The following is a 10,154-nucleotide window of genomic DNA, read 5'->3' as shown; positions in this document are numbered from 1 at the left end:
AGGACAGCAGGCAGACAGAGAAAGAGGGTTCAGGCCAGCAGACTCCGCCCGCAGCAGCCGCATCATCATGGCCGCAGCGTGCAGCCTCTCCCCAGCCGGAAAAGTTGAGCAGTAGCAGCAGACACGTTTCACACGGATCTATTAGGCGGGCCTAACTCTGGCTCCACTTAAGTGACCGTGTGTTAGAATACAGAAACGGGGACTAGTTGAAAAAAACTAAAAGATCAGGGGGGCAGACTTTTTTTAAAGGTTTGTCCAGTTTGCCAACAACCAACTCAAACATAGGCTAAATAATAATAATAATACAATTTCCATTAAATTATTTAGAGGAGGCATGGTTCTTTTGGAATAAAAAACCTACTACATATGCTACTAAACAGTACAATAACCTACTTAGTAGTAGGCTAGTATTAAATATCCCCACATTTACTTCATCTTGAATGCATATTTCATAATAATGGATTGGATTCATATAGCACCTTTCTCAGTAGTCAAGGCACTTTACAGAGTCCAGGTTCCATTCATTCACACAGACATACATGTCGGTGATAAAGTACCATAGTAGTCACAGCTGCCCTGGGACGGACTTCATTTCATGAAAATCTTAGTTGTCATTGTCTATTTGGTTGAATCCAGATGAATGCACTTTGGTGTGTCTGACATTGATCTGTGTTTTCTTTCAGTTTTGCGAATAAATAAAGTGAATGCAGTGTGGTTCTGGAGGTCACATAGATACTGCAGATATACTGCATCAAGATAAAAAAGGGTTACTTGGAATCAGTAATGACAGTTACCTCAGCGTGTTCTTTTTTCAGCTATTTCAGTAATTACAGGATAGTGCATGTAATATGACTTACACTCTACAAACCCACTTCTGCAAAGTTGGGTTATATTAGGTTGAATGAAAGTGATAAGAGGTCACTACTGTAATTATGAGTTTTCAAAGCAGAAACAACTCACAGAGCTCCAAAGAGACCAAAGTAGCTGTGCCCAAACCACAAGGCAAGGTGAAATGTGTGGAGGTGAAGCCTTAGAAATACGATGACAATGTCAGTGACAACCAGGTTATGTCACACATTCACAGTGGGAGGCTATTATTCTTAACTAGTAGTAGCCAAAGTTGAAATTATAATTCAGTGACACAGCACAGTAATAGCACTTTCCTCTCTGCTGTTCTTCGTATCTAACTCTGTGACTGGATTCTAACCTGTACTAACACACAAACATCCTGACACTTATTCTTCTTTTACACTTTATTCTTGTTGATAGGTTAAGATGTTTTTGTATAGTTGCACTGACGTTATTTGCTGCTCTGTGTGCCCTGAATTGCCCCCCGGGGACAAATAAAGTTTTTTGAATTGAATTGAATTGAAAGGTTACATTGTTTTTTACATCGACACCCATAAAGGCTATCTCCACATGGACAACTTAATGAAATGTGGTGGAGAAATCACAGTTACCACACACATTACCAGTTTTATTGTACTGGTGGAGAGGTCCAAAAACAACCAGCTCCAGAAACTTCCAGCAGGGCTAAGATGTGGTGATAGGGTGATGATGGTGTGTGTGTTTTTTGTTGTTATCCAAAACGTTTCATGACCACTTATGTCCTGTAGAGGAAAAAACATTCTGCAAACCCTGCAGCCATCAGGAGAGAAATGCTTCCTTAAAAAAAACGACACTGGTCAGTGAAATTTACCTTGCTTTGTCAGAGGTTCAGCTGGCCTAAACTGTGAGTGTGAGCCCAGACTGCTTTATCAGACCTCAGGCCTCCTGATAACTTTTGGTGTGCACCGAATAGAGTGAGATGACTCACCAAACCACACTTTTCCCCACTGCTCAGTTAACCAATAGTTGAAAAGTCTGCTTCGTAACACTAAAAGTGCATTTTGAGTGTGCAATACATGCTCGATGGACAGCATCTGTCTGCGGCTGCTCTGGGTGAAACTTCCTGCACACCCCAGATTGAGAATTTGCGGTCACTGTCAGAGTTGACTGCCTTCTTTTCTTTGCAGTTCAAATCATTACACAATCACATGCTTTCCTCCACAGCGGCCCCTAGCTGATGAGGCCTGTTTTCTTTCAGCTTCTCTTTAGACCCTGCTTTAGCTACTGCATCAGTCCTTTTCTACTCCTGCAGTGTGTCATTGTCACCAAAGTATTTAGTTTATGTATTTGGTAAAACTGATTGGGTCCATGCAGCATTTTTACATCTGTTTATACTCGAAGCAGGTTCATTTTTTCACTTCAACTCTTAGTATGGCTTTCAACAAATGTATATTGAATATATTTAAATGATCATTTCAAATCAAAATATATACACAAAAAGTGTGTAATGCACTAAACATGTTTACATGCTTTAATGTAAAAAAAACAAAAAACATTCTTTTTCTCATACTGTCTGGTTGAATAAACCTGTATTGACACTATTTAAAATACTATTTTTTAGCGCCTGCCTCTTTAAGACCCCTTCCCAAAAAAAGCCCAGTCTGCTCTGATTGGTCAGTGTTTCCATGTCTCTCTTGCACCCTGAGAAAGCACAGGCTCTCTGCATCTCTCTCAACGTCATTGCAGCACTTGCTACTTAGATGCAGTATAGTTGTGACATCACAAGTGTACAGAGGTCCTGACAGGTCGTTTAAAAGGCCAATTTGAATCTGTGGATTGAGTTTTTTGATACTTTCACAATATTTGTATAGCACCTGAACCTGCTTTATAATAAAAAAGACATGGAAATCTCACTTTTGAAAACATGGGACATTTAAAGTTCTTGAAAAACAAGCAGTGACCTCATGAAGAAATCCTTGGAGACTGGTGCTTTAATGTTCTCTAGAGAGCAGAGACGTCACTGCTCTGCGCGGCGACTCATCCCTGCTCTCCCAGTCCCCACTCGTGGATTGAGCTGCTCACTGCAGCTGAATAAAAGGCAAGATGGTGTGGGGTTTGCAACAGATGCACTGTTTAAATTCACTTATTCAAAAGGTCCCAGTCTTTTTTTCATCACATTGGTTAGCATTAGTCAAACAGGCCGTTTCAGTGTCTGTTTCTTCAAGGAATTAATGTAAAATAATGAAAGTCTGTTTACATGGCTGTGTGTTTTAATGACATGCCGTGACTCCATTTCACCAGCAGATAGTGTGCGTGGGCTGTGTAACCTGTTGCACATCTACAGCTGCTGTACATACATACACACACGCACACACAGGAGCTGCAAGAAACAAAGTTACAACATGGCCTCCCTTGTGTCTAACTTGTCGAGAACTACTACATACATTTCATAGAAGTCAAGGTGGATTCAAATGTCATCACTTTTAAGATTACCCATGAAAACATTTAGCCTGTACATCCACAAAAATCACAAAGGTGGGAAACGCCATGCCTACCTGCATTTTGGCAAACATTTGCTTATTTTAGTGAAGTTTGACTACATGTACAATAGTACAAAGTTTACCATTTGCTTTTAATTCAGCAGGGCTTTGTCATACCCAACCTTTGGACGTGAAGATAAGAAATTACATTCTCTGGATACATTGTTCCTCATATATGTACCTTCCTCTAACAAACAATGGAGACTGTTTTCAATGAACAACCATTTCAAGCATCTCTTCAGCTGTCATGGATGAAGCATGTTGTTATTTCTCTGTTCCAAGCTAACTTATTCAATAAATGTAATATATATTGAATAGTTAGTACAGAAAAGGCTTTAATATCAGGGGATGTTCAACAAATGGAAATGTTTTCTTACCTTTTACACTTCAGACATCACAATATGTCATTTTATTCACATAAATAACTTCAGTTGCAGACATAAAACTGTTGTATTTTTGTAATCTTCTCAGGTCTCTTTCCTGTCTTAATAAAAACATAAAACACAGTTTGAACAGACGTTTTCTTTATTTATGGAGAGAAACACATTTTGTCATTAAGACTTACATTTTGTTTGAGCCCATGGACCCAAATAGTCTATTTTTGTGTATTTTGGTCTATAAAAGCAATGCTATCCAGTCAGAGTGGATTACAATACTGCAGATCATCACAACACAAAGAACTTGCTTTAGGTTTCCCTTTTTTACATTGCAGACACATGGGTCTACTCAAACAGGAGACCTTCTTCAGAAATGTGACCACTACATTTCTCAATATTAGACAAAAACAACCAAATATGTGATTTCAAAGGTTTGTGTGACTTAACCTGAGTATTATACTGTATATATGTACAGTCAAATATATGTACCTTTTCTTGTTTGTACACCAACAATTCAAATTTTAAATTATAATGGTACAGTTAAAACTTGTCAAGAGGTTCACAATTATTTGACCACAACTGTTTGTGAATGTGTGTTTGAACCAATTATCATAACAGGTGTGTAATGTGTGCACATCAAAAGTCACTTTGGTCTGGATCTTGACCAGTAACAACCAATTCTCAACGTTAATAGTACACCAACTTTATCAGTCTTACATCATTAAAATAGCACTAATCTAATTTCCAAAGGGCCAGCAAAAACCTACAGACTGTTCATTTCAGACAACAGAATGCATCTAGCCTCATATACCTAAATCATTCAATTACAATTGGTGAATAATTCAATAGTAAAACAAATGACAATTCAACACACCTCTGCTTTGTCAATATACAAGGTTAGTCATTAAATCAACTGCCAAACATTCCTGTTTTAAAAGGATCTGTATCTCAAAAGAGCATCAAACACAAATCTGAGTAAAAACTGTTTACCATTTACCATTCAGTGTTATCATGCAATACTGCCACCTGCTTCTCGTCCAGCCAATGACAATTTCTCTATTATGTTTGTAATCGCCAGGCCAGACACAGATTTGTGTTTGCTGTAAGAAAAATAAATCCTTTGACCCCTGAAATATAGTACTCATTGCATGACAACCCGTGTGTTGAATCACAAGAAATTGTGTTTCAACAAAGCAAACAAAGCCACCCAAGAACAACTTTGGCATGTTTTATTAGGCAAAATATATTCAAAAATATTGAAATTCCCCATTAAAATAGCGCAAAGCGGACATGTCAATTCAAAGGAAATAGATGCACTTAACCAGGGTGCACAGGTTACAACACAGAAATGAGCTAAGTATTTGAACTACTGAAGTTACTGTTTTACACACACACACGCACACACACACACAAACGCACGCACGCACACACACACGCACACCTATGTACAAAGAGGACATGATGCTTACTGCAGTACACAGGGTATCTGTGCGCTGTTATGTAGCACGTAAACGTCCCTGTAAATTAACTACTGTACCCAGTAAGAATTTGTACATACCAATGGGCTACTCCCAGTGACACACAGTGTCACAAACATTATGGCATTGATTCCCCCCCTCTTTTATTTAAATAAAACTATTTTCATATTATACATTATACATTTTGTTACATTCAAGGTATAGATACAATTTGTATCAACAAGCAAAAGTCAATTCTAGACATTTGTGGCTTAGTTGTTTGCGGCACTTTCAAAAGGGAGGTTGGGGACGCCATTGTGGCCTTTACTGTAACCTTTCAACAAAGCACTAAAATACTAAATTGGTACATTAAAAGTCTTTTATAGCAATAGTGAGTTTATTTTTAGCCTGGAAGTAGTCTATTGTCCAGTGGAAACAAAATCTTTCTTGAAGTTGTGTTAGGAACAGGGGCAAAATTATGGTATATCCAATACAGAAATGTTGAAAATTTGTGAAAGCAGTCCAGACTCTTGGATCAGAGCAGCTACCATTAATACTATTTCAACATGATGGACCAACATCCACTTGGGCTTTGACAAGTATTAGAGCAAATTCACATTCAGACTCACAGCGTCCATGAGTGCAATGCAAACAATGCAGAAACAGTGGCAGAAATAGTAACACATGAGCTCAAAATCAGCAATTAAAAGTCAATCGTGTTCATGTCTTTATAAAACCATAAACTAATCGGACTTTAACAAGTTCTATCCAAGTTTTGAATTGATTTAACATTAATTTCATGGACCTTAAATCATAAACGACTTCAGCTACCATGATGTCTGTGAACATCACTCACTGTACATTTTATGACTCAATGAAAAAAAATCAATATAATGAACCCTGTTTTCATTTAGGATTTATATTTGGATTGTGTCTTACATTACAGTTAAGTCGTTCCTAACACACAATTGACTACAAGGGCAACTGACTATTCCAGTGTTCAGGCTGAAGAAGGATCTCACGATCACCAGGTTAAAACTTTCATATTAACCATATTAAAGTCAAAACACTAGTGATGTTAGTGGGTCCTCTCAATCAGCAACCATATTGTTTTTTTACAATCGTTATTTTTTTTGATTATATTTGGTCTTTTTGCACTGTTTTTAAAATCTATGACAATTCAACTATCTAGAGGGAAAAGGACGGCACGCAAACTTTTAGCCAAATGCCAGAAACAACCTTGACAGCAGCCTTGCAATCTGATTGTTTCACATGAAGAAACATTTAGGCAGTTTGTTTCACCTTCTCATGAACAGACAGCTGGCCTCAGGCGGCCTCGTCTTTTTTCATGAAAAAACAAAGTCGGCAAAGCCCAATATTCATTTGGGCAAAACACATTCAAATGTTTTTTTTTTCTTTACGTCTGTTCATATACCACAGTTGTACCTAAACGATATAAAGAAATCTAGATATTTGAAGCACCACCATTGAGACAAAGTCAGGCTCACATAATTAGCCCTGTTAAAGAGTAATACCACTCAGTTTAAAAATTCTCTGACAATTCTTCTTTGTAACCATGAACTTTTTTAAAATCAAAGGACAAATATACAGGTATGTGGTGTCATCAAAACGTATTCTCATGCTGCTTAATTTACTATAAATGGGAGCCCAACTTTCTAGACTTTGTGTCTGAGCTCAACATCACTTCCTCTTCCTTGTGTTTTTAATTATTTATTATGATAATATAACACAAACAAGACAGCCCCCCCAATCTATTTTTGTTATTTGACTCACAGTGGAGTCTTAACACAAGTCAGTCTTAAGGGGGAAGCTGCACTTTCACATGCATGACATACTATACGGTAAATTTGTAATGCTCAGTTATGCAATCCAATAGTAGGGCTAGTGGTACCTTACAGTATCGGAATCCTGAAATCAAGTGGTATTTCCCTTTAAATCCACTCAAAGCATGATATTGCTATTAGGGGTGGCTTTACATGTTACAACTTCTCTGCAATCGTGGGCTGAATGTTTCATGTGGCACTTTGTACTGCATGTGGGGGTAGAGGCAATGGATCATTGAAGTCAGGGGGTAGATCCTCTTGGGAGCATGGATGTGCTTTAGTTAATATTTTTTTGTGAATAAAACATAGGTTTAAACTGATGGCCTGGGGACCAGACCAAACCACCATCATCATTAGCATCCAACATTAGCATCCTTAGGCCCCCAACAACAGCCCGACAATCAGCATCTTAAAAAAAAAAATCCATTTTTGGTTTTGGTTACATGGGCACCAATATGGACATCAAGATTACGTCATCTGAATAAAGCTGCATCACGTAAAGCCATCCTATTAGCGCAGTTTTCTAGATCTCAAGGTGCATTACCAGGATATACACAAAAAGTACAAAGTTTTCCAATGCCATCTCCACATTTCAACTGTACATAACTAGCTTTAAACTACTACATGTTACATGTAGGATTTTCTCAAAATATATCACTACTAGATCAGAGTAGACTCTTGCCAGTGACCACTGGTTTTTGGCAGGGAGAGACTGAAAACTAGAAAATTGAAAGCATCCTGAGAGCAATGTGCTGCAAGGCACAGCCAAACCCTTCCATGATCCTTGGAGACTGGCTGCATGTATGCATACTGTACATCTGTATCAGAGCAATTCAGCCTCCAATAAAACGCCATACATTAAATTTTTTTCATCTTCAACATGCTTTCTAGCATTCACTTCATTTTTTATACAATTATTGAAAACTCATACTCTATAAGATATAACAAAGTCCAATACTTTACTCCCTCGCAGGCCTGACTGTATCAGCCAGATTCTTATCATTTATCTGACAAATGTAACGTCAGATAAATATTCAGTCTGTTGCAGAATTCCTTGTGCAAACATTTAAACTATGACGGTAAACACTGTTTCCATCTCCAATAGTACATTTTTACCCAAGCCACATCTCAGCCTGGTGAAATGGATCCTCAAAGTTTCACTACGTTTACATGCACATAAGAAACCAGGCAACTGCAAGAAATCAGATTAAGGCATGAAATTGTTTAGATGCACTGCAAATTTGTTTAAATTTAACAAGTTCTTTATTGTCCATCTGTGGAAAGAGACAAGGCTCGTTTAATAAACTAAACCGTTTACATTTAGAATAGGAAAATCAAGGTTTGTTCAGCATAGACTGGACTTTGGATGTAAATCGTCTAGATGCAATGATGCATGGGCATAAATAATGATATATTGCCTTTAATCCTGATCCTTGTTGCCACCCTGGCCTGGGTATCTGCCATGCACGTCAGCACAAGGGAAACATGGCTGAATTCCATCGGAAATCGTGCTGGGTCAACCAAGTTTCTCTTAATGCTTTAAACAGATAAAGGCTTCTCATGTCTTATGCGTGCATCAGGAATCAGGTCAGTGAGAAAAGCTGGAAATCATCAGACTGCTTAAGTGCATGTAAAAGTAGTCTTTGAAACAATATGAACCTGCTCCTGAAAACACACTGCTCCACTGACAACTGAAGAAGTCCATTAGAGCTACTGTTTGAAACAAAGATACTTTGAATATTGTCACATTGAAAAGAATCAGCACAACAAATTTGACAAATATATAAATAGGAAAATCTTGGACGTAGCATCCAATGTAATCAAAAAGGTAACTATACAGTACACCATAGGCAATCATCCAAACACAGATGTAAGTTTATACTGTGATCCAATCAATTCTGTGAATCAAAATGTAAAGTTATGTAGAATACTGACACTATATAAATTCTGTCTTTTTTTTTGGCATTATTTAGCAGCTTATAAATGACTTTGAAATAATGGCTTTTGTGTGATAATATGTACATAGATATGTGCACATGTATACAAGTCAAATCTCTTTTTTGGCTTGCTTTGTGCACTGTCAAATTCTACCAAAATAGTAGCTTTGTTAAGTGAGGCTGAGAAAATATATCTCTTTAGATACTGAGATAGTGCTTTACATTTGAAAATAGGAGGCTTCAATGACTAAGACTTCCATTGAAACCAATCAGACGATGACTAAAGCGTGAGGTCATTCAGATATAAGGCCATTAAATGTCATAGTTCATGCTGTGAGGTATGTTACTACCTCCCTTTTACTTATCTTCAAAATAAATGCACAAAAAAGTAACAAGAATTATTTACAGCAGAGGCAGACCTAAGCAGGGTTATTTATATAGTGCCACTGCACCAGAAACACTTAAGATGCCTTCCATAACACATTCACAGAGCCTGAACAAGATCTTCATAAAAGCTACATGGTGTACAAATGTTGACGTACTGTGTCAGATAAGGCAAATGTGGGAGAAGTTGCTGAGTTATTACTTTCTGTCTTGATTATGTTGTTGTCTTTATGTGAGTCAATTCCAACTAAGTGGAACAATATACAAGGTATTGTAAATATTACACTAGCTAGCTACATAAATTAGGATTAGATTAGATTAAGATAGGTCCAAATAACGTAGGGTCAGTAGGGCCAACGAAAGCATATAGCTATTTCAGCCATAGCGTATTGACGACTCTTATAGACACAAACCTAATTAGGCCATTATAACCATATTTGATAATAAAGGTAAGAAGATAGACTACCTAGCTAGTAAGCAAGCTTGATGGGCAGCATGTCCAGCTTTATTAAGCTAAATATATAAAGAAGAAGTTTGTTTCTGTCTTTGTACTTGCTAGCTTAAGAGGCAGAGGTATGTGATTGGCTGAAGGTGAGAGGGCTGCCACGTAAAGTGACATGATGAAAAGTAACAAAAATTTACAGGATAGAAAGTGACACTGAGAAAATGGCAATATGATGTACATTTTTTTGAAAAAGGGAATTTAAACAAAAAAATTACCTTTTAAAACGCTGAAAAATAAGAATGACTTTGAATTATTTCTTCACAGATTGTTTGACTTATATAT

Source organism: Echiichthys vipera (assembly GCF_963691815.1).
Source record: "Echiichthys vipera genome assembly, chromosome: 14".
In the NCBI taxonomy this organism is placed as follows: Eukaryota; Metazoa; Chordata; class Actinopteri; order Perciformes; family Trachinidae; genus Echiichthys; species Echiichthys vipera.
The sequence above is the reverse complement of the archived record's forward strand: the minus strand, read 5'-3'. Positions refer to the sequence as shown.